Source organism: Anas acuta, chromosome 3 (genome assembly GCF_963932015.1).
Source record: "Anas acuta chromosome 3, bAnaAcu1.1, whole genome shotgun sequence".
In the NCBI taxonomy this organism is placed as follows: domain Eukaryota; kingdom Metazoa; phylum Chordata; class Aves; order Anseriformes; family Anatidae; genus Anas; species Anas acuta.
This window is the reverse complement of record NC_088981.1, coordinates 81,831,406-81,857,253: the sequence shown is the minus strand read 5'-3', so window position 1 is coordinate 81,857,253 and position 25,848 is coordinate 81,831,406. Positions and strand designations below refer to the sequence as shown.

At 43.9% G+C, this 25,848-nt stretch overlaps 1 long non-coding RNA gene across 5 annotated transcripts; it reads left to right on the top strand.

The window, feature by feature from the left end:
* Positions 1 to 177: 177 nt before the first annotated feature.
* On the top strand, positions 178 to 25,648 carry LOC137854520 (uncharacterized). Of its 5 annotated transcripts, none has more exons than XR_011095207.1 (6): positions 178 to 2,002; positions 13,989 to 14,102; positions 16,482 to 16,651; positions 18,126 to 18,279; positions 22,939 to 23,026; positions 24,392 to 25,648. It is a non-coding gene; the product is annotated as an uncharacterized lncRNA (long non-coding RNA). The 5 variants fall into 5 exon arrangements; XR_011095206.1 differs by lacking the exon at positions 178 to 2,002 and adding an exon at positions 12,686 to 13,446; XR_011095204.1 differs by lacking the exons at positions 178 to 2,002; positions 13,989 to 14,102 and adding exons at positions 12,688 to 13,920; positions 15,921 to 15,995.
* Positions 25,649 to 25,848: the final 200 nt, after the last annotated feature.

Sequence of the window (25,848 nt, the reverse complement as noted above, 5' to 3'; positions counted from 1 at the left end):
TCCTCCTCCTCCTCCTCCTCCACGTTCTGCCCCGTCTGATGGGCCGAACGGGACTGACATGGGTAACAAACGCTCTGCGGACACAAATTAGGGCTTGTAATTGAAATTTGTTGCCTTGATCTGTCAGCACTTCCAGGCAGGAGACCGGTGGGAAGAACTCGCTCATTAGTGTCACTGCGGCGGCGGGGGCCGGGCGGAGCCGCGGGGCGGGGGCTCCGCCGGCCCGGCCGCCCGCAGCCCAATCAGCGCCGCCCGACCGGGGGGGCCCCCGCAGCCCCGACACGACCGGGGGGGCCCCACCGCCCCGTCCCGGACGGGGGGGGAGGCCGCCGGCCCGACCGAAATAGCCCCGCTACCCCCCCCGTCCCGGCTGATGCGGCCCGCTGGAAGTTCATGAGCCCCCCCTCGACTCCCCGAAAAGGCGAGGGAAAAGTGTGGGGGGGGCTCTCCCATGGCGCTGCCCTCGGGATTTCGTTTTGCCCGGGGGCTACAACGGGGGAAAACGACGCTGTGCCCGTTGGTGCTGTTAAGGGTCGGTCATTATCAGCGGTATTCGGCTGCCGGGGATGCATCGCCCGGCTGCGACGGCCGCAGCCCCCTCCCCCCCCACCCCCCCTCAAACCCCGACCCGCTGGAGCTGCGCTAAAAAGGGAATCAAAGCGAGCCTTGTACAACATGGGGGCATCCAGCCGAGGCAGCTTCACTAATAATCGTATTCAGGTGCATGGAATAGTCACAGGGAAAATCCTTTCGAATCTTTCCAGCGAGCAAAACTTATTAAAAGATGCAGTTTTGGAGCCAGATACCCTTTGCTTTGCGCTCCCAGGGAAGGGAAAAAGCTATCGAGATTTATTTTTTATGTTATTTTATTTTATTTTCTTCGTTTCTCTGCGGGAGATCTGCATTTTGGGGGCTTTTGTTTGTTTATTTGCGCAGAGCCGAATGGGGTGGCACGCTCCGGTGAAGGAGCAGAAATCCTCGTGTAAAAAATCCTGGGGCAAAGCTCCCGCTTTCGTGGGATGGGATCTGGGCTTCTCTTGGCTGCATCGGGCAGCAAGGAGAGGAATTCCTAGCGTGGTTCTCCTGTGCTACCATCTCGGAGGTCCTGTCCGGACCGTCGAGTGGCTCTGCTGAGAGAACTGGAAGATTTGTGATTGCAGTCCGACAAGGAAATAGCTGCCACTTAGGAGACGTAACTGCTTTCACTCGAGCATTTTACCTATCCCCGAAATGCAAATTTATCCCTAATTTCAATAGTGAGTGGGCTGCTTCGTCAGAGAGGCTGAGGAAGGGCTGACTAATAAATATACCCCAGAGATAAATTATCCCCTCGAATGAGGTTATCAGCACTTAAATTGTAGGGGCGCTTTCGAGACGTGAAAATATAGGTATGTGACAGATAGATAATTGATTAAAGCAGAAAAAAAAACAACAACACACACCACGAAACCGACGCAGAAGTGTTATCCGTAGGTTACCACAGAAGCGCTAACTATCTCCACGTTGGAAGAGATGGCAATTTGTCTTAGAAAAATTCAACACTACGAAAAAAAAAAAAAAAAATCCCCTGCAGTTGCTGTCGCTCGGAATCGATAGGATAGCAGAAAATGCCTGATGCCTGTCACCGACGAACAGTGCTGCGGAGTTAGTTTATCTTTACATTAAATCTGGGACATATTAACTGTTCCGTGGTCTAAAGCCTGTCTGCTCTGCCTATTCCAGCCGCGACTGAATCTGAAGGAAATCAGATGTGCGAGAGTGGTCGCAACGTGCTAAGCTAGAGGAGCTCGCCGGAGTTTAAACGCCGTCGCGATGGGGATGAGCTCGGGAGGGCGAGGAAGGAAGGAAACGGAGCCGAGCTGTCCGAGGGCGCTCCGGCAGCCTCCCGGCACCGACGGCACCTCCCGCGGCCCCGCGGCGCGCTCCCGCCGCCCTCCCCGGCCCACCCGCGGCACGGCCACGGCCACCGGTGCCCCAGCCCCGGCGGGGCCGGCGGGAGCAGGTACCGACCCCCGCCGCTGCCCACCCGGGGGTCCGGGGGGGGGGCGCGGAACAGCGCGGGAGCCGGGGGGCGACGGGCGCGGGGCCGCGGGGCGCGGAGCCGCCGAACCCGGGAGCGGAGCCAAGCCGAGCCGCGGGGGGGGCGGGGGGGCCGCAGAGGGCTCCGGCCACGGCATGGCCGGTCCTGCCCCGGGGGGGCTTCGAGACAACCCCCCCGGCCTCAGACCACCGCGCTGCCCCGCGGAGCAGAGCCCGACCCCCGCCCTGCTCCGCATCCTGCCCGCGCTGCGGCGGAAGGGGCAAATCCCCCCCTTCTCTCTCCCCCCCCCTTTTTCTTTTCTTTTTTTTTTTTTTTTCTTTTTCTTTCCCGGGAGGGTGGGCGCTTGTTGTTGTTGTGGATTTTTTTTTTCTTGCCAGATTTCTGTAGGTTACTTGTGGCATGTTGTTTTCATTTCTTTTCTTTTCCTTTTTTTTTTCTTTCTTTTTTTTTTCTTTTCCTTTCTTTCCTTTTTTTTTTTTTTTTTTTTTTAAATAATGGATTTAAATTTATCGAACAACCTGTGATCCATATGTCTGTCCGATTAATTTTTTTATGGGATGATGAAAGAGAGAAGAACCTCTATATATAGTGATCTGCTAATGGAATAATATATATATTCAAAACACCTTTCTGGGTTTTCTTTTATTTCCGGACTTTAAAATGCAGGCTGCCTTTGCAGGCACTTGGTTGAGGCGCTGCTTATTTGAAGTAGGAGAATCGTGTATGTAGACTTTCCGAAAAAGATGTCTAAACTGTTTTCCACCAGAAGGATATTTTCTTTCTCTCTCTTCGAGAATCTCGAATGACATTTTGGAGATCCTTACGGCCGCGTATTGCCGTATCACAGTGTGATTTCTGCAAAGCTTTTCGAGCATTAGAGCCGGGTGCCATCAGAAAGGAAAGGAATATCCACAGCGTACGCTTCTCTGTAAATCACGATTTGCTGTAACTTCCCAGCAGGGGACCGTAGGAGCGGTCACTAAGGAAAACATATTTATATCATTATCCATTTTTTCCCCCAGTGAGCCTAATCGTTTCACTGACAGCAGGTAGCTGACGGGGGCTAGACAGCCAAACACGACCATCTAGTGAGAAAATACAGACGACAGCGAGAAATTCGTGCGTAAACCCTGTTTCCCCAGAGCACCTTCTCCCCGCTTCTCTCCCTTGCCCTCCGCACTTGCGGATGAGCAGGAGGCCTGGGTGCGTTGGACAGAGAATTAACACCTCCGTTTTTGCCATTAACGGGGCGCACGGCAAACCTGGAGCTGCTCTTCCAGAGATGCAGGTCGCCTTCAAAACGAGCTTGAGATAAGGTTAAGCGTGGAGTGAATTTCAAAGGGGCAGGGAAGCCCCCGCAGCCCCCCTGGCCACGGCGGGGTATTACAGCCTACCGGGGGCTCTCCCCGGAGCCGGCCCTTCGGCCGGGCTGCTCCTCGGCTTCCAGGAGGGCTTCAGCCCGGCCAGGAGAAGCCACGAGGGAGCCAGCAGGAGCAGCCGGCCGGAGAGGCGGCGGGACCCAGCTCAGCTTGCCGACGGGAGCCTGCCCGGCTCCTTGCTCCCGTGGGTCGCCTTCCGCGGGTGCGCACCGGCTTCACCCCGCACCGCGGCGGCCTCAGGCCCGCGGAGCCCCCGGTCCTCGTCCCGGGGCCTGGCTCGGTTTCACTGCCCCGTGAGACCACAGCCAGGCTGGGGAACGGAGGAGCGGAGCCCCTGCACCTGAGAGCACCCGGGCTCGGCCCCAGTTGGGAGCTCTCAAAGCAGCGGGAGGGAGAAACCGAGCCGGCCCCAGCCTGCGGGGCAGGGGTGCAAGCAGCATCCCTATCGTTGCTCCAAGCCTGGGTGCCGAAAATTAGCGACAGGGCCCGGGAGGCGAGAGGAACCCCACCGCCCTCACCGCTCACAGCTCCCAGTGTCGCCTGCCGTGACCCCGGTTTAACGCGGGTTGCGGGCGTCGCCGGTCGCCCCCAAGACAAGCCCAACCTGCCGGGAGCGGCCCTCAAACAGGCGCCGTGCTTGGGGTTAGACGAGGACTTGTAGGCGCGGGTAGCCCGTTTTGTCCCCGTTTCAGCACTGAGCAGCGCTGCTCCGGGGCGGCTGGGAGCCGAGGGGGCGAACGGGTCGGGGCCGGCCCGGGGTGCCCGCTGTCGGGGCGCTCTGCCCGGCAGCAGCCCAGCGTCGCCCCCCGCACGGCGGCCGCCGGCCTTTTCCTGCCTTCTTCGTCGAGATCTTGGGCTGGGCAGTGTTTGCCGGCCGGTGCCCCCGCAGCCTCAGGTCTCGTTTTAAAACTGCGGAAAGAAATATTCGCTCCCCTGCTGCTGCCGAGCATAAATAAGATCGGCGTACGGAAATAAACGCTCAGCCAACCGGCCGGCTTTCCAGACGGGTGAAAATACTGAGGAATCGCATTAAAGAATTGAAAATACTGTTTAAAGGCACCCGTGTTAAAATTATAAATATTCTGGCGATTGCGCTTTATAGCGCTTAAATGACTACCTTGATTCAGAATTACGCAGCCACGAGTATGAATCATTTCTAAGGAAATCTCCAGTCTTTAATATGACGCTCCCACTTACATTTATTGTTCGTTTCAGACAAACGATTTTTAAAAATAGCCTTTTCATGACTGCAGTCACAAAATAAACGTTTGCAAACGCTAAATGAGGGTTGAAGAAACCTCTGGCTTTACTTTTTTATTGCTTTCCTATAAATTTAACTCATATTTTCACTATTGTCTCAGGAAAAATATGAAAACATGTATGGAATTAAATTAAATTAAGTAGCCTTAAATCACCGTAGTTTAGAGTAGAGTCACTAATTGGAAATATTTATGTTTGCTAGGCTGGGATTTCGGCAGTAAAAAGATACAGTATATCCCCGTTTTATCATAACGTGAGTCTACGGGAACATTTATATCATACCATTGTAAGAAATGATGTGTAGTTAAACAACATTTTTTAAGCAAGGCTTGTGTCTTTTTATGGTAACCCTCGGTCTTTAGTCAGGACTACTTCTCATATTACATGAAATGTACTTTAAGAAGTACTACCTGCTCCAGCTGTCCAGGAAAAACTGAATTATGGAACTAGGAAACATATGGCAGTTGCATATTGCACGAGTAAGGTACATATGAAAGTTATAAATTTCTTTTTTAAGTAACCATTGTAAACGCATTTTTATAGGTTTCACAGTATGTATTACATCTGTAATTTTAATTTTTGCAATATACCTTTTTAAAGATACCTATGTTTTCTGTACCCCAGGGAAGGAAACGCAAAGAGACGTTTATGCGTAAAAAAATTGCTGCGAGCAAAACAAACAAGCAAGGTAAATAAACGGGGAACCGGAGCTTCCGCACAATGGAAAGGACACTATGCCATCTATTGGCAAAGCAGTTATTTACAAAGCCAAGGGTACCCAAGCGAGTATTTTCCATTCTTTGAATACTGTGCGGCAAAGTGTCACAGTCATAGTTTTGGTGTATTACAAACAAATGAATAAAGACATTTCCATGGAGGTCCAGGAAAAAAAAAGTAATTAAAAAAAAAAAATGAACCAAGAAAGAGGGAAAAAAAAAGAAAAAAAAAAAAGAAGAAGAAGAAGAAAGCAAAGTCAGTTAGTGAATTTATACCTCACAAATTAGGTCATTAACTCACAGGGGGATTTTTGCAGCTAATTGCAAACTCCCTTCTTGGAGCGTTGGGATGGGAGAGGTTTAGTGTTTTCGATTGTTTTATTACTGAACCATGTCAAAGAAGGCTTCCTTTTTTTCTTTTCTTCTTTTTTCTTCTTCTTTTTTTCTATTTATTATTTAAAAAAAAAAAAAATGCAAGGTTACTTAAGGACTTTATGGCCACAAAACTACTCAGTAGGCTGCTTTAGAAGCTGACCTTAGGCTCCGCGTCCAGTGAGACTTCCTCTGAACTTAACGCGAATCTCACTGCAGAATCGGGCCTCCTTTTCCCTCGTACATGTCCCCCGCCTCGAAGAGCTCCCGACAGTGCTTTGAAACGCGGGGGGAAAGGACGGGCTCTGCCGGGAGGACAGCGGCGAGAGCGGAGAGGGGACCGGGGAGCATCGCCAAGTGCGCTTGTTGCGAGCGGCGAGAACGCTTCTCCTCCAGGAGAAAGCTACCAGCGCTTTTCCCGTTTCCAGGGAGGAGAGGAAAAGACGATGTTTCCCCACCAGCTATAAATAAACCGAAATAATCGTACAGATGCGAAGGGAAAAGTTTTTTTTTTTTTTCCCTGCTCCAAGCGCAGATCAATTTCTGAACGAAAGCCCCTGCTTCTCCGCCTTGAACTGGCTTTCTTCCTGCTTCTCTCACTTGCGAAGGACTTGGCTTTTCCCCTGCCATAACTAGCCCGGCACTGCTCAGTGGGAAATACGAGAGCCCTTTGTTTTAGCTTTCAACGTCGTAATCTCCCTTTTCGCTGTCCCGCAGAAGGCGGCTCTGCGGTTCTTGTCTAGATATGTGCGTTGGGGGGGAAATTCCAGGGAGCACCTGTATTTCTCGGCTTGAAAGGTTAATCTTTCCCCACACAGAAAAGAAAAAAAAAAAAATCCCTAAAATAAAAACCCCCCAATTCCCTCCGTCTAAAACCAGACCCCAGAGGACAGGAAAACATAAAATCCAGACCCTACACTCATACCCTTTTACTGCTCTTCTCGGTGTGAACGTGTGAGTCGATGGTGTTTTACAAAGTTGTCTGAATTTCTTGAAAGGCCGTTCCTGTGTTTATATGCGAGGGGAATTGAAAAGCCCCGCTGCCTGAAGCGCACCTTCCCTGCCTGCTGTTGAACCCGGCAGCCGAAGCGGGGCTGGGAGCCCGAGGGCTTCGCCCCGGAGCCTCTCGCTCGGATTTGCGGCTCAACTCCGCTCATATCGCCTTTCTGCCTTGCCCGCAGGCACCCCCGGAGCCCAGGAGAGCTCCGGGGGGCTGCGAGGGGGCTCCCCGGGAAGGCTCCGCGGCCCCCCGAAGCCGCAGCCCGGCCCCGGGCCGGGGAGATGCGCGCACACCGGCTGCCGAGGGGAGCCCGCAGCTGCTCTCCCTTGGCCCCGTCTGCCCCTTTTTGGGGGTAGCCGGTGTGGGAACGGGGCCACCGCGCCCCGACGCCCTCCCGGGGCCACCCCGGCGGTGGGCGAGGGCGATTGGGGCGAGCCATCGGAGCAAGAGGCAAGCGGGTAGGATCTCGGGTGGAAACCCATTTGTGGAGGAGAAAGCTGAGCCCCAGCTGGGCAACATCCTTCCAAGGAGCCACCAAAGAGCCTCCTCTGCTGCGCAGCGGCTCCCCGCGCCGTCCCATGCCGGCGGAGCCCGTGAGCGCGGTCGGAGCCCCCCGTGTCACCTGAAAGAAGGGATTTGGCTCGCCGAAATTACATTCCTCTGCAATCAGCCAGCCCCAAATACTTCCAGAGTAACATCCAGGAGATCATTTCCCCGGAGCTCCCTATCAAGTGTTGCATACATAATATATCTTTTAAATATATTGCTTTTTCGATGTGCTGAAAGGGAGACAGTTATTAAAAACTGTGCGAGCATTCTGCTTGTAATTACCCGGGGAGCGGGGCGAGGGCGAGGCGCTTGTGGAGGCTCCAGCTACGTGTCGCAAACCAGGGCTTGAAAGCCACTCTCCTTTAAGGTTTGCGTGTGTAAAGCCCCTTGGCGCCTTTTTAAAAATAAACCAGTGCGTGTGTGCATATGCATACACATCTACATGAGAATATACATCCATATATTATGTATAGATGTATGTATGTGTGTATATGGAAACTTACATACACACACGCGCACGCATATTTATTGATTAAAGTCTTCCCCATTAAATATAGGCACGCCTTGCGGTCGGGATTCTTTCAGCCGTTGATTTCCGTAGATAAATGCAATATTTTCCTTTGTTGTTTCTCTTTTTTTTTTATTCTTATTTTTTTATTTTTTTTTTCTTTTCCCTTATTTCTCTTTCTCTCCTTTTCCTCAGTGGAAAGTGCACAGTAAGTGTGAAGTATACATCATCGCCCGAGGAATTTGTCTTGAAAAGTCCTCTCAGCCCCCTGGTGTTCAAAGACTGAAGGATGGTTATTGATTATTGCACCAGATCAGAGCCCGCGTTAAATGCCGGGGAAAAAAAAAAAACAAAAAAAACAGGGCCCTGCTGCTGCCCGCGGCACGGCGCTGCGGGTCCCGTAGGGCGCTGCGCACCCGCGGATCTCGGTCCCCCGGCCCCTTTCCCACCGTCTGCTTTTGTCCTGGTCCAGCGGCAAAGCAGCGCCTGCGGGCAGTGCTGGAACTGGGGACACCCCGAGAGGACGGGCTGCGAGAGCAGAGCCTATGGGTTTGTGTGTGAGTGGGTATTTTGGATATATACGCGCATAGACACACATATAGAGCCTCAGCTGGGTGGAGGGGGTGAGTGCTGAGGTGTGCGCATATGTTTGGACTGATGAGCTCCTGGGTACGCTTGTCAGTTCTCGCCATGCTCAATCAACCCGAAATCCATCAGTGAGAGGCCTCCCCAGAGGGGCACTGGGAATGGAAAGGGGCTGAGAACCCCCCTGGCAGCAGTGGTCAGTGCCAGAGTGTGCAGCAGGACAGGGTGAAGGCCTTGTTCAGGCTCTGCCCTAAGCACCTCACTCCAGGGGATTTATAAAGATGTTGGGAGTCCCTGCCTCCCTGCCTGACCATAATCTCCTGAGTGGCTGTGGTTCTCCACGGGGTGCACAGGCTCCCAGCCTTCACCACCACAGTCAGTGATGTTATTCGGGCACAAACTTCCCCGCATGCTTTGGGATGTGTGGGGTGTTAGCAGATGATTGCCAGTATTCTGGATCCATTGCTTCTTTGGCCAGCTCTGAAATAAAGACAACGTCTTTTACTCTTACAAACTACCAGCGATAAGAGAAGATAATGCTGGTGAAAAGACGGCATTGTCTGGGGGGGTTGGGGAGCAAATAGAAGAAGGGTCTTGGAAGGCTCTGCGACCTCAGGCTTTAATTCGCAACAATTTTTATCTTATACATAAGAGGAAGATAAAGTAAATTATGGATAACTTCAAAATGCATTTTAAATTTTATTATTTTTCTTTTTGAGCTGCTGCCAGTTGAATTCATGACAACTGAGGTGTTTTGCTTTATGAATAAGAGCATCAACTACCCTATTGTGTCCTGTCAGAGTATCCTGGTATTTCTACATCCTCTCTAAGGTCCACTTTCAGACTTGGAGGAATTTGATCTGGGAATTAGGTTTTGGACCACTTTGTTTCCATTTTGCAAATGTGTGGATGCTGCAGTGAAATACACAGTGGTTTCTATTTCTTCCTCTCCATAGGGATGTTTAACTCCCATTGACACTGATGTGAGTTATGCATATGTCTAAAGAGGAGAAGAGAGTCTTAGATCTTTTTCTCATCGTTTACATGAGATCAAAGGAAATCAAATAGAGTTAATGAAGGGCCAGATGGTGCTTTATTTGTGCTCTGGAAGACAGCGCAAGAGAATGGGAAGGAATATGTGTAGTTTAACCTGGCAAAGAGGAGGGAAACTTACTATCGTGTTTAATGGGCACTGGAGCAAGTATGCCATATCTTCAGAAGTGGGAAAGGTTTGCTTGTTTTCTCTCTCTCAGTAGCTTTTGGATGCAGGGATAGGGTTGCTTTTGGAAGGCACTGATTGAAGAGATTCCAGACTCTGAAATCATTCATATTTTGTCTTTTTTGGAAACATAAATTTCTTTGGGCCCAATCAATTCTTCAGATTTTGCTTTTAAGTTGTAGGAGATGGGTGCTCTTCTAGTTCATGGAAAATGTGTAATCTAAGCTGCTACAAGGAGGCAGAGCCGTAGTGGTAGGAGAGCCTTTGATTTAGATCCTCACTGTGAATGAGATTTTGGCAGGAGAGATACAGGATGCAGTAAACTTTACCAACTGTGCACACAGAGCAAGTCATATCCCAGAGGATGCAAACAGGGTAAGGACCATCCTGTTCTGTGCCTCTGTGCCAGCTCTGGCCCCTCTCCCTGCTGACTGCTTGGCTCCGTCAGCTCCAGGTGCCCCCAGAACCTCCAGAGAGGTGATCCTATTCTTGGGCATAGCTAATGACAAGTTACTTCTACCCTCACCACTGGCAGGATTGTTTGAAAAGACATGAAAAGTTTGTTCCTCTCTAGACCTTATGACAATCCTGCCAGGCTCTTTCTGATCTACTTTACCCAAAAGTATCCTACTTGGGAATTTGTAGGGGAAAATGGAGACATTTTTGTGAAGGATTACGCCCACCCATGCTGATCTTGCAGGGATGAGTCTGTGGGGGCAGTACAGGCCATCTTATTACTTGCCTTGTGTACATCCCATCATTGTTTTAATGCATGACACACTTATTCAGGGACAATTTCTCACCAGGCCGGATTTCCCAATAGCTTGATGTCGTGTGTTGGCCTTGCATGATATTGTAATGCCAGTTGACAAAAAAGTTACTTCAGTGATGTTCCCCAAGGCTCCCTTTGTTGAAAAAGTAGCTTACTGGATTTGTAAAGCTTTGCAGTTGAGCTGAAGGCCTGGAGGCTTTCCTGTTTTAAAAGCAATGGGAAGAGATGCAGCTAACATCTGTACATTTGTTTAAGGACACTAGAAATTCCTTGCGTTTACAGTTTATTTTCAGAAAATTGTACTGAGAATACCCTAATGGCAGTATAGCCCCATCCACTCTTGCACTGGTACAAACCTAGCATTACATCTCCAGCTGACATTATTTCCACCTGCTTTAAATGTGTTCATGTGCCTCTAATCCTGTGTGCAGCTTCACATTTGTACCCATTTCCTGTATTTTATAGGCACATGTGGTATGTCGAGGTTTGCAAATGTAAGCCCTCATTTTGTTCTGCTTGTTTTTTAACATTCATTTTCCCTTGCTGTGCTCCTTGTTTAAAAAGAAATAAAAGAAAGATAGAAGCAAAAGAAAGAGAGAAAGAGAGAAAGAAAGAGAGAGAGAGAGAGGGTGAGAAAGAGAGAGAGAGAGAAACACAATTCCTTTTTCCTGGTTAGGTTTAAGAAAAACTTCCTTGCTCTTTTATATATCTAGCACTTTTATTGAGTGAGTGTGCAGTAATTTGGTGGGTTTACTAAGTAACTTGACAGTTAATGGGATACATCTGCAATAGATTCAAAAATAACTGGCTGCTTATAAATATGGAAAAGACTAACATTTTCACTCCTTTCAGTTCTTTTGAGAAATTCATATCTGCTTTAGATCCACAGAAGTTGAGTTTCTGTTAAAGAACCAAATACTCTGAAAGTCACTACCAAGTATAATAAAATCATGAGAGCTGACCCTTCCAAAACTGCTATTGAAAACAAAAGTATGGATTTTAATCTAAAGGAGAAGAGACATTGAAAAGCACACAAAAACACACACATACCCAGAGCTACACAGTGGCTCTATGAAGTTTGAGAGTATAAAAAAAAAAAAAAAAAACAAACACCTCGGACATGGAAGAAAGAGTCCAGACCTCATTTTCTGCAGACAAATTGTCTGCTTCATGTCAGTTACCCACACTCATATGCTTACTCATGCCTATGAAAAGAAGAATAACAGCATCAACATCCTTCACCTGGTGCACGATGACCTAGGGCTGGGAACCCTTTGGTGTTAGGGGCTGGAGACCTGCTCAACTAGGGATGGAAATCTCTAAGAGGAAAAAAAAAAAATAGAGCAATCCCGTATTTCTTAGACTGACTTCTTCATGGCACAGCAGTCAAGAGCTATTCAGCCCATTAGAATAAGGTTGATTTTGAGGGCTAGCATCCACTAAAGGGAAGCTTATGGTGGTGTGAACTCATAGGAATGAACAGAAAAGAGAAGGAAAAAAAAAAAAACATTCATGCAGTTCCTCAGTGGGTATATCTAGTGTCCTGTGGTTCCTGAGGCAGGGGAGGGGGTGGGAGGAGGGGAATGGAAGAAGATGAAAGAAATAGCGTAGACCTTTCCTGTGCCTGAGTAACTTCCCATATGAGGAGCCAGTTCATCTAACATCTTTACTGCAGTACAATTAATTTTCATCTGCAAAATTTTAGAAAGCTTTAGACTGGTACTTCATGGTAGTGAAGACATATGTTTTTGGTAAGCAGCTGATATGCCCTTTGTGGCACTGATGTATCTAGTCTTGTGATCCATGGGTCACTTTTCACTTGGTAGGGTCAAAAAGTTGGTAGTGGGAAGACCTTCCTCAGATTCCTCCTGCAGATTGTGAAAAAATTCCCTATACCTCCTTGCCAAATGTCATTTAAATCCCTGACATGTATCTGTTTATTCATCAGTATGAACAGAAGTGTAGAAACATAGTGCTAATGTTTACGTTCTAATTAAGGAATTCATTTATGTTGCCTCCTTTAAAAATATTCTCCTCGGAGAAAATATGATCCCAAAGCTGATTTATCAGGTTTAAATTTAAGAAAACTATATTGTCAGAACAACCACACATTCCTTTTTGCACCACTTTTCAAATCTGTTTCCTATTACCATCTCTGCATCAGACAAATACAACGAAGTTATTTACAGGCTGTGAAAGATACTAAATCTTTTCAGAGTAATATTACATTGGATCACAAATTCTCACTTTTAATAATAATTGACAACAAACTAGAGCTAAGGATATTCACAATTAGTAACAACAACACATAATGCTCTCCCAGTGCCTTGTATCTTCAAGACCCTATGCATTCATAAGCTGCCGAAGCCTTATTAACGTTTACTTTGGAAGGATGTTAAATATTGTTATCTCCGTTTTACAGATGGTGAAAGAGGCTCAGTAGGATTGTGACTTGCCTAAACGCCTTGGAAAAGTTTAATTGCAGAAGCAAGACCAGAGCTGCCGAGCTCTTGGCTCCCAGTTGTGTGAGAGAGCAAAACATGCGTTTAAAAGCATCCTGTGCCGTAGGAATCCCAGTTCCAGTGCACATCAGGACTTGAAGAGCGCTGGGGCAGTGTGGCTCCTCAGGGGCCTTTTGGGCTCCCAGCTCCCATTAACTTTGAGTGATTTTGGAGCTCTTGAAAACTCCTTTCAGTCCTTTGAGGGAAATGCACAACACCTGTGATTCATAGATGAGATGGAGAGGCAGAGCAAAGGCTCGGAGTTATGGCCAGGCCCACGTGCAGCTCTGCCGCCATTCAGAAGCTGTCAGGCCGAGAGCTGAACAAGTCCTCCTGGACTGAAGAGCCGGGGGGGGGGGGGCAGGCAGCAGTGCTGCCAGCTCTCCTCACTGACATGATTTCCTCGGGAGCAGAGCCAGGAAAGATCTGAAGGCAGAGCTCCACCCCCCCCTTATAAAATTCAGCTCTTGCCATCAGGAGGAAAACCTCTTGGCCTGGCCCCCTGTGCCTTGCTCTCCACCTCCAGAAGAAGGCAACATCTCAGGTGGCTGGGACTCCTGAGGCTCTCTGCATCCCTCTTCTCAGCCAGCCCCTGCTGGGAAGGAGGGAGCTGAGAGCTGGGTTTGTGTGCTAGCATGTGTGAAAGGAGTGTAAGATGAAGAACTGGTATGCAGCTGGGAAGCAGCCCCTCGGGGCTCAGCCAGGCAGGGCAGCTGGGACCAGGGTGGGTGGGAAGGGTCAGGTGGCAGCAAAAATTGCTGTCATATGTGGATAGGGGTGTATGGTACGAGGCACACAGGTCCTCAAATGAAGGAAAAGTCAGGAGGAGCTGTGAACGCCCTAATGACAAAAAGCTGCAACGGTTCCTGGTGCTGGGACCTTGGCAGGTCTCCCTCACCCACATACAGCCTTGCACCATTATGTCCACCACAGCCTTTGGAGATGAGGAAGGGAAGGTAGTTAAAACTCAAAGGAGGGACCAAAGATATCCTTCATGCATGGGTGTGTCTAGTGGTGTGTGTCTTATTGTTGCCCAAATAATTATATTTTTCTTTGGTGATAACAGTGTGCAAATTGTCTTGGCAGCAGGAGACAGACTAGAAATTGTATGGAGGAAGACCAGCTACCCAAAAACATTGGTGAAAAGGGAAAGAAATTCTTGGATGGGAGAGAGGACACCAAAAGCATGGATAGAGTCGGGTGAGAGAAAATGCTGGAGAAGGAAAGATATCCTTGCAGCTTTAGTTGCTGCTGCAGCCATCCTTCAAGGACCAGATGCTCCAAGATTTTCATGTCAAAGTTTTAAACTCCATTCCTTGGCTATGACTTTTGGCCTTAGACAATTCTCAAGGGGATGCAGAAACCATTTACAGTATGGTCATGAATATTTGTGGTCTATGTTTAGAAATGCTTTGGTGGCTTCATCACATTAAAACATTTTGGGGAGGTGTATGGCTAAGTGAGTGCTTACTACTAGGAAGATCTCAAAGTAATTCTGAATAATGAAGAATGAGAAAAGTCTCCGTTATGTGGGAGAAACTACTAGGGCAGAGGATCACTCTCTAGGCCAAAACCTATTAAATTCAAGGGAAAAACAACTTTAAGATGGCCTTGTGCCTACACTTAGAAATTTAATTGAATTTGGAGTAGGCTTTATAGACTGAGAGACTCAGCATGAGATTAATTATTCATTGCAATGATGGCAAACACAAGCAGTAAACTGGCCAGTTGGTCCTATCCAGAATATAAAAAGAATCTAATGGGGGTGGTCAGGATAAATCAGGTAAAATCTCTAGATGGTAGAATGTCACCTGCCCAGGGGCCAGAATGGGGAAAGGTTAAGGTCTCTGGGGGAAAAAAAAAATAAAAATTGCTTTTTAATGTTCTTTTTGCTTGAACATGTTAATGTCCCATAGGCCTGTTCTTTACATAATTCTGTTTGCACAAGATGAAGGGGGTACCAGAGTTTTGCCAGCTTCATGTAACTCATTGCAAAATCCTTGAAAATACTGTTTAAAAATATTTATGCAGGAAAAAAAGTTATTTCACACATTTCTAGTCAGCAGCCAGCTTTTTAAAATAAACCAATCTGTCCTCAGAAATAAAAGAGAAGAAGAAATAAAGATCCAAATTCGCAGTTGGTGTAAATTACCAGACTTCCACTGAAGTCAATGTAGGGTTGCCAATCTAAACTAACAGAGAATCCAGTCCAGAAACTGTGAACGTCATTTTAGAAGCCTTTGAAATAGGGTCTGTGAAACATTATGTGCCTGTAGAGTACCTCGCAGAATGGTGAAGAGTGGGGGGAGCCTGCAGGTATCCCAGGACATATAGCAAACAAAAGTACTGTGACTGAAATTTTGCTTGAGAAATTTCGTATCAGTTAAAGTGTAGTGTTTAGAGGGTACAAAAAAATTGCAAGTATCAATCACTAGTTGCTTCTCCAGTAAACTAACTGACACAGAAACTAGAGTTTTCTCATGCTAACAAAGTTAAATATTTAACCGTAATGTTAAGATAAATGAAATATGTTTGTTTGTTTGTTTGTTTTAAATTATTTATTTATTGACATAAACAAACAAAGAAACATTGGAGTCCCATGTCTCTCCAGCAGATTATGTATCTGAAACAAGGAAAGCTTCATTTAGACCAGTTCTGTTTGGTGTCTTCTTTGTCATTTACCCTTTTACCTACTGGGAACTGTACAATTTTTAAAGAGCATGTGCCTTCTCACTTTTGGATTTAAAAGGGTGATCTCAGCACCCCAAGAGGGATTGTAAAGGTTATTGGTTATTCTAATCTATTAAAAGTCTCTCTGGAAGGGTCAGCTCATGACTGGACTATTCATCTTGAAAAACAAACCAGCTAAGCCTGTGGTAGTGCACAGATCAAGTATTTTCTTATTTGTTCTGTGAACATCATGGCAACCTTCTTTCTCACCCTCAGCCTTATGTTGCATTCTATAAGGTGGGTGGTTTTTTGTTGTTGTTTCCTTTTTTTTTTTTTTTTCTTCATCAGATTCTTTAGGTTGTGAGGATGGTGAAAACTCACCTTCAGGGCATGAAGAGATGGGTATTTGGAGAAGAATGGCTGGTATGTACTTACCCTGCAGCCCCTGGGGTCTCCTCCTGCTTGGTACTTCCATCACTGTGCATGGTGGTACTTGATGCCATGGCTGACGCCTGACATGCTAGTTCCTTGGCCGAGTCCCATGGCTGTGTTTGCTCAGCATATAACTTGGTGGGACCTAGTTCCAGCCCTCTGGGTACTACTATAATATTAGTGTTACTGTACAATAATAATAACAGGAGTACATATTTTATGAGCACTCTGCTCTCACTGCTGGAAAAAGCAGCCAATACTGGAAAAGAAACATGAAGATTTTTGGCTGAAAATCTTCTGGTGAACTTCAAGAGAGACCAGAGGCCAGGTCCTCAGGTGACATAACCTGGCAGCTTAGCCTCGCCTCAATTGATAGGGTTGTGCTGGCTGGCTCATGCCAGATAAAGTCTGGATCTCAATGTATAAGAACTGATCATGATGATTTTTTTTGATTTTTTTTTTTTTTTTTAACTGTAGCAGCCACCACCAGGCAGCCAAGAGATGCTTGAATCAAAAAGGCTGGAGTCTCAACAAGCAAAGTCTGAGGGCATGGGAAAATCGATGCTCTGAGCCTTACTCCACCAAACACTGAGCTCGGCTGGAAGTGCGAACACTGAGGTCCTGGGGTTAGCCTTACATCACTGGAGGTGGGAGCAGACACATACCCTCTGGCTTCTGCCAGAGCTAAATATAAACCCCTGATGGCTCAAATAAGTCCTGTTGGGAAAAGCAATGGGCTTGAAAGAGAATGGGGAATGGGAAAGGGGGTGAAGGGGGGGTGAAGGAAGGGATAAACAGCTACAGTACTTTGACATAACAAAACTGAGAAAGGAGGACCTATATTTGGGCAGCAGTTAAGAGTAAAGCCTAGAGGGGAAGCGAAGGTTACATGCCCTTCCTTACAGCCATGAGATGCCCAATTGCCTTTGGTGAGAATCTTGCACCAGCCCCTGTTAGCTGAGGATAAAGTGCCTTTCAAGCCTGTGAACTCTTCTGGACAGGAATAATTCCATGTGAAGTGCTTGAAAGAGCCAGGCCCAGGTCATTAATACAGATCCCTGAGCACCAGCAAGGCTGCTAATTGTGAACAAGTCATTTCCAAAGGTTACAGTCTATTGTGGCCAATGGTCAATAGCAAGCAAATGCCTTCCTATTTCTGCAAAAAAGAGAGCTGAATAACATAGGATTTGTTATTATATATTATAGAAAAAAATCCATGGGAAAAGTTTTACTTCTTCGTTGTGAAAAAAGAAAAAAAAAAAAAAGAGAAAAAAAAAGGAAAAAGTGGCATACTCTCTTGTATCAAATGAAATTTAGAATATGAAATGGTTGAATGCTCCACATTACAGAAGTAAATTCTTCCCCTGTGGAAGATGGGTGCAAGTGTTTGCATTATTTGTATGTCATCCAACTATCTGGCTACATACATACTTTGCAGTAATGCATTTGTTTTGTACTGTTGGATAAAATCACCAATAGAAAAGAGATTTAGTAGGTACCCAGACTTCTAATTTTCCATCATTGTTTTATCTTAAGCTATAACTAATAACTATAAAAACCATCTGTGTCCCAACTACCCTCAAAGGAGTTTATTAAGCAGATCTTCACATTTTATAAAACTGTTCTGATAGCTTACTTGTTTCACAGGAAGAAAGGAAAGGAAAGAGAAGAAAAGGGAAAAGAAAAGGAAAAGAAAAGAAAAAAGAAAAGAAAAGAAAAGAAAAGAAAAGAAAAGAAAAGAAAAGAAAAGAAAAGAAAAGCTCTCCTGCCAGAATAAATTACTTAGCTCATGGATTAAATATGTATTCAGAAACTGGTAAACGTAAGGAGTAATACTTTTTCCTTGAAGTAGGTTTTAGGAAACAAACTTTGTTTCCTGAACTGTAGATATTTGTTCTTTGACAACAGTCTTTTAAAAATCTTACTGGAATTCTTCAAATGTGGGCTAGTAGATTCAAGTTTTAAAGGTGTCTAGGAGCTGCAATGGGTTATTTACTGTTTTTCACAAATGAAGAGTATCTGTATTATTACAGAATATGGGATTAGAATAGGTATTTTTTTTTCTCTTTTTCTTTCTCTGACACATTATTTTTCTTTTCATGTCATCTCTGTACCTCTCAGGACCAAATAACAGAAGAGAAATGCTAAATACGAAGCTGACCATGACAATCATTCCCAGGAAACTTTGCTGATATATTGAAAACAAAGATGGAACATATAATACTGGAAAAACAAAACAACAACAAAAATAACCCTCCAACATATGAATAGTATGGTAAGATACTTAACATTTTATTGTTGCTTTTATTTTGGATGTATTTTAAATTATAAAATACCTCGATAGTCAGCTTTCAACTGGAAGTTTTTTTCTGATTTGATTTAATTTTTCATCTTACAATTATTATTGTCAGATAGATGCAATACTAGTTCTTAGGATTTGTCCGTTACTATTTGCGTTATTTGCATTCCTATGTTTTATTGTTGTGACTGAATTGTTCTAAGACTCGTTAAATTTATTATAATATTGAAGACAATTTTATTGTGCTACATTTGTTTCAGGATTCAAACAGAAGATTTCTATGTGCTCGACCCATCCCCCACGTGAAATCAGTAGTCTTAAGCAGTTCCAGAATTTTTTTCTGATAATTTTTTACAGTTGCTGGTCTGAGTAACAAAAAGACTTTGATAAGATACAATGAGATGAATCTTGCAAAGCAAAAGGAATGAGTTTTGCTGATTTTGGTGTAGATATCACAAATGTCATCATGATTGAATGAATCTTATAACAGGAACCAGCTGATTTTATAGACAAAAGTCCTGATCTTCACTTTGATAAATCTCTTCTTATCTGAATGAAGATTGCAGTATTAGACCCACATGGAACTTGGTCATAGGCCAACAATGGGAAAGGGAACAGATTTTTATTTTTATTTTTTCTCAGCCAATGTGCTGAGAACAGAGACATTATTTTGTGATTAGAAATCTGACTCTATTGTTGTGCAGATTTATTCTAGCTATTGTCATATAAGAGAGAAAAAGGGCAAGTGAGGTAAAAACCCTTTTCCCTTAATAAGAGTTACTTTTCACCCATAGTCACAAGATCCTTACAATCTTGTTTACTCTATAATCCTCCAGCGACCTGTCATATATGAATGGCTGTATGCTTGCATTTGCACAAAGATGGCAGCAATAGTAACACATCTGAAATTTCATATCATGCTCCTGTAAACTCCTTGGTGAGGCTGGGGACCTGGCTCAGATGTTGTGATCAAAATGTGCTAGCATATGACACTTTGTGGTAGGCACTCCAAATGTATCCTGGTGTCCTCTGTAAAGAGGTGAATACTCAGCTGAAGGATGGCGGGACTTCCACTCCTGCACCTTGTAAGACCCTTCTCAGCCACAGTTGACTTTCTTCTGCCTCTGCTAGGACTGTAGGTCAAATCCAAAGAAGACAAAATGCAATGAACTTTTCTCCTGAGATTTAAGGGCCAACTATCCAGTACTGGACAAAATTGTAAGCTGAGTAGTCTCTGCTATATGGATATCTAAAAGAAATATTTCATTACATTTCTGAGGAAATAGGAATTTTTCAGTTATTTATCTCGCATGGAAACAAAACTTGGAGCAAATTAAATGCTACATTTATTCCCAAAATTGATGGCTCTAAGTTAAATGAGCTTTTGATCTGTATTGCAGAAAGCTTTGGTGACAAAAAGCCATCAGATATGCCTACTCCATGACCCTACAGGAATCGCAGTCATTAGTCATGTTGGACCATGAATCATACAGAAGTCATATACATATAGAAATACCACCAGGTATCTTTACTGACAATACCATCCCATGAGGACTACAAATAGGCATTTAGGTAGTTTATAAAGCTTATGAGTATGGCAGGATTGTTATTGAACTCCCTACCAATAACCAAATACATTTGGACTTTAGAAAGCATGCTGCATTCATTAACAGGCCGTTAATTAATAGCAGTGGTGAGTTTGTGGAAATGCTACTGTTGTTTAATAAGCTTTTTGTCTCTGACTCCTATGGTAGCATGTATTAGCAGAGCCATGATATATCAGATTCAGGTAGCTGGGTATTACACATATTTCTTACTAAATGGCCACTGTTGAAATGGAATCTATCTTCATTAAGCAAGAACACACCTGTTCTTTCAATGCCGATTGCAAGATTAACATTTACCACTGTTTTTTTCTGATGTGTGTTGTAAAGAAATGTATGCTTTGCTACATATGAGGTCCAAAAGGGTAAAACAAGCTATGGTCTATGGAAAAGCTGGAGAGGGAATTGCGTTTAGTACCAGACAACAGAAAAGTCAATCGAGTCAAACTACTCTTCATGTTATTCAAAGGCAGCTGGGTAACCATTTGTACTTTAGTCATGTCCCTTCTCCCTCCCCACTCCTAAAACTTCATTATAAGCAAGCCTTTAAGAGCATTCCACCTCCCCACTTGAAAGAACATGCACCTGCATCAGGGTATAGGTTTAACTTTCTATGGGTATTCAACATGGATTCTGAGCTGTCCTCAAGAAAGGACAGGTGCACAAATATGCACATGCAAATACACTGGGAAGCAGAAGGAAAAACTGTACATCATTATTCATCTCTCTTCTATCTGGACTCATGGGAAGATGACAAGGATTCAGATCTTACAATTTCAATTATTTATTTCTGCTACTTACATACAGTCTAAATTCTAGGTGCTTCCGGTTTTCTTCCTAAAGAAGTTTTTGGCAATTATATTATTTTTATAATTTAATTCTTCTGAAGAATGAATGAAGTTTGAATGTGCAACTGAACTTCTGAATGAGGAATGTTAACAACTTACAGAGTTGTTGGCTGGAGCAATTATTCTGCTTTTCATGCTTTTTTTGCTTCACAAAACTGCTTGACTCTCTGCATATTTATATACTTTTTCATGCAAAAGGACAATGGCTTCTAGCTTTTTGTAGATCAACACAAAGCCAGGAATTTTATTTTGTCCTCATATTTGGTGCTGATCTCTCTTTCTCTTCAATTTTGTCTCTGTCTAACATGAAAACTAAAACTTTTACTTATATCACTGTATAAACTAAAGGGTAGTTTTATTTGCAACAAAATTATTAATGGCAGATAAAGGAGAGGGAGGGTGGCAGTTGTGAAGAACAACAAAGGTCCACTAGAAAATCTTTGAACCAAAAGGTGATCTGCATTATCAAAGTCCCTGAGAACTCTGCTTTATGGTTCAATATATATAACAAAATTTATATATATATAAATATCTATCTTCCAGGCTTTTGTGAGTCTCAATGCAACCTTAACAGTAATACAGTTTTATGTTTTAATTTCCTTAAAGGAAAGTCTTCTTTGGAACCCATGAATGTTTCAATGTTTTGGAAATATCTAAATAGCTGTTAAATATCTATAGAGACCTACGAATTTTTTTTGTCCCCTCAGCAATCACTTCATGCATTATTTTGAGAAAAGGGACTATATGTACTGTAAATAATACAGAAAAATACATATCTATGCATTATCTGATAAGCTGAAATAGTTCTGTCTGTTAGTTAATTATCCAAATACTAAAGAAAAGTTAGGCTAATGATTTCCAGACAGTTGTTATGCCATATCATGTTAAAGCAGCTGTTAACCATATGCACTACTGTAGCTCTGCTTATATTAACCATTATGAAATTTTCCTTGGGGAAAAGTGCTCACGTGCTTGCAGAGAACCTCTTTGCCCTCTTTTAAATGAAATAAGTTGGTTATTCTTAGAGCATGGTGAATAATTTGTAACAAATCATTTGGTGATTTTCTCCTGCTCGTGAATAGAGATTATGTTTTTCCAAAGTCACCATGCACCTAAGGAACTGAAGTCTCACAAGTGGTTTGAGGCATGTCTGTGGCTTGAAATGGAGCAGTAGGGAGCACTGGGAGAGATCTCTCCAGGACTGGCACCAGTGCAGTGCTGAGCTCTGCTGTCTGCATGGCTTTGGGATGCAAGGCCACATCTCCTACCAGCACTGCACTGTGTTGCACCAGCCTGTCAGCTCATCTGATGGCAACCCTTGACACTACCGCACCGTTCTTTTGCACAGAGAGACAGCCTTATAGTGGGATAGGATTTCATCTGAGTTTGAGAGAGAGAGAGACAGAGAGAAAGAGATCTGTGAATTCCTAGGGGCTTATGGCAGCAAATATTATAGTGAAAACCACCAGAGAAACAAAATTTATGAACAGAGGTAGTCTCTTTTATTAGGCTGACTAATATAGTTGGAAAAAACAGACAAGGCTTTGGGTCAAAAACATTTTTACAGGTCCAAGATAGAAGCATATCTTGAGGACAGCTTGTGTGCATGGCAGCTTGTTTTTTTTATGCGTGTTTTTTTTTTTTTCTTTCCAGTTAGAACAGCTACAACATGAGAGACATTGTACTTTAATCATAAACATTGATTGACTTTTCTTAAATTATCAAAATGATAAGATGACATACACCTATCACCAGTTTAATGAGTACCTACCATCATTCTCATCAAATTTGCATACTAATTTATCATCTTAAGCTGCCCAAAAGAAGGGTATGGTACCTCTGTTAACTCAGTGTGAACATGAGTTAACATTTTAGGAATATTTGTTTGGGTCTGTTACTTTGTGTCTTAGTTGCATTCACCTTACATGAGCATTCAAACAAGTCTTCACAAAAATAAATAAAATTTAAGATGAAAGTAGTTTTACTGAATGATGAACACAGAAACGTTTTGTCTTAAACGTGAGCCTACCCTGGTTACATCATGAAAGATTCACATTTCTTCTCTCTGACTTCCAGTCAGTCACACAGCTGGGAAGAAGGCAGTTGTACTGTATTCATACAGGATTGCCACCTGTGAGACTTTAAGACCTGTTCATTTTTTATTCATTGTGGATAAATCCTAGGTGTTGAACTACAAAAAGACATGGATGGATGGATGGATGGATGGACGGATGGACGGAAACCAGAGGAGAGCACTGACTGTGATCAAAGGTCTAAAATTATATCTTACAAGTAATGGCTGAAGGAATTCAGATTGTTTTGTCTGCAATAGAATAAAAAGAAATTGTGATAATAGTCTTCACATACGTGAGGGTGCCAGCAAGAATGAAAAAAAAAATCTTCTGCCCTTTGTGCACAAAAGAAGAAATAATTTAAACTAGGAACATGGCAGAGATGAATTGACTAGATAATTCCTTAGTGTCCTTAAAACATCTCTTTTCTCTGATCTTATGATTGATGACTATGTGATGTTTGCAATAAAATGCACAGAAAAGATGTCCTACAAAATCCTTTTGCTCTTCTCACCTGAATGCTTGACAGTGTATCAACAAAGGATATTTTTCCTTTCAAAAATTTTTGTCAATGTTTTTCATCTGAGACCTGAATGTCACGATATAGTGATGTTATATTGGCACAACTCAAACACCCCCACAATGATCTGTAACTTATTTCAAAAGTGTATTATTCAGTTTTAATATTAGGGAATCACTGAACAGAATAAGCCCATTGTCTTGGTGAAAAGAAAGGTCCAGAAGATGTAAGCTTGCATTGTGGCCTAGTAGACATTTCTGAGCACAGATATGTCCCCTCAGCAATTCAGCCACTTGCTCAAATGTCTGTTCCTGCTTCTGACAGATCTGAAAAATCAACATTTTGCAAAGAGACCAAACCTGCTCAGACAGTGACAAATAATTTGAAAATAACTGGTCTGACCGGGTGTCCGAATTGTTGACAGAAGGGAAATGCTGGTGTGTGCAACAAGCACAGAAGATGAAAGCCTTTTCCCGGCACTTTTCTTGCACTGAAGCCCTTACTCTGACCTGCGGCCTCACCAAATGACCTGTGAGCAGAGAAAAGGGAGAGTATAAGAAAACAGCTTCTCCTAGGAGTTTTTTTTTTTTTTGAAGAAATGTTTGCCCCAGATGCTGCAGATATATCTTTTATAGTGCTTGCTATCTGTAAAGAGTTAGTGACGTGGTCTGGAAAACCAGATACTTTTGCTTTTCACATGTGTACTTTTGCTTTTCAGATATGGCAAGACTGTATTAATATTTATACTGTAAATTTATGAATTTTCTCTTTATTCTCATTTTCTTATCTGAGAAACTGGTCTGGTAGAGCTGTGCGCGGCTCCATCGCACCCCTCTGGTGCCCCCTTCCTCCCTGTCCGGGCACTCCTGGTTCACCCCTGGAGACAGGACACCACTCTGGGTGGACCTTGGGGCTGGCTCCTAATGGCACTTTAATGTCTTCATATTCTGCCTTGCAGGCATGCAAGATCCTCAAAGCCACCATGGAGCCTTGGGACTCTAAGACCAAGGATTCTACTTCTGACTCCTCTGCTTTTCTTTCTAGGCAGGAGCCCTGGGCAGCCTGACTCTTGCCTACAGAAGCTTCTGAGAAAAATATCATCTGGCATGCGAAGTATTGCATATTTTTAAAGGACTGAAAGTACACTAGGACAGTGACTGCTTCTCCCTGAGTATCTAGAATATTGAACACAATGATACTGTTGGATTAATTCAGAGCTGTACCCAAAAAAAATAATTTCCAAGACTGTATCAATATGTACATTGGTCCATTAGTCTTTTTTGTCTCAAAAAGCAGGAGAGTTATTTTGTTTGATTGTTTGTTTGTTTGTTTTTTTCAGATGTTTCCTGTGGGGTAAGAGCTTTGTATGGCCAGATTATTTGGAGATACTGCTTTAAATGACTGTGATCCTACAGAACTCTTATGATACTTTTCTCATATTTTAATCCAAAAGAAAGTACATACCAGACCTTTTCATCCTGTTCTCCAAACTCTTTACCAGTGGAATGGCCTACTATGGCTGCAGCTGGAAGAAGTTTTAATTAGCTGCCAATGATGTCATGTCCATGTCTGTGTTAAAGGCACAGGTCTAAGTGTTCCTTTTTATTTAATGTACTGCAGAAATTCCATTTTGGGATAGCATTAAGACACTTCAGAGCCAATCTTGCATTTCTCCCGTAGTTAAGACACTTGGCCTTCAGCCCCCTGACTTCTGACACTACCACAGTTGTGCTATAATCATCCAGAAATACACTGCCTGTTGTGTTTTATTGCTCATGTGAAAACTGTCCAATTCCTTGTCAGTTGACAAGGGAGGAGCGCCGCATTGAAGGATTGCACAGCAGTGTGTCTGGGAGCTACGTTATTTCACACCAGCAGCAACCTTTCAGTGTTTGCGCTGTAGCCTCATAGAGTGTTGGTGCTTTTGCCATACAGCAGAGAGCAAACCCTATTGTAGTCACTCTCTCTGCCAGAGAGACTAACTCATGTTGCCAAATATCTCCCCTCAACACATTTATTGAACATTAAAACAGCAGAATAGCGTTGAATGAAGTCCAGTAATTTTATAGGATATATTTTAGTCACTAGACTTTGAAGACTAGTCCAATGTTAATTATAAAGTTTCTGTGTCTGGATAACATATTGTTAACAGTTATTTTGTAAGTGCTAATGGCAAGATGGAAGATTTCCAATAGTTTTATTGAGGAAGTGGCAATTAAAATGTTGAGCGCTGCAACATACATACAAAATAAAAATAATCCTGCATACACAGCATTTTATGTTTTTAAAAAAAAAGGAAAACGGAAAAAAAAACAGGGATGAAATTTTTCCTTTGAAATAAATGCAACCATTTTATTTCTAAAAAGTTTTGCTTTTGAAAGAAAATAAACATTGATTTACTTGCCAACTTCAAATGTCACGAGCCTTGAACAAGTTTGACATTGTTTAAAAGCACATCGTGAAACTATTAGAAAGCTAAGACAAGTTGCTATGTTATGTTT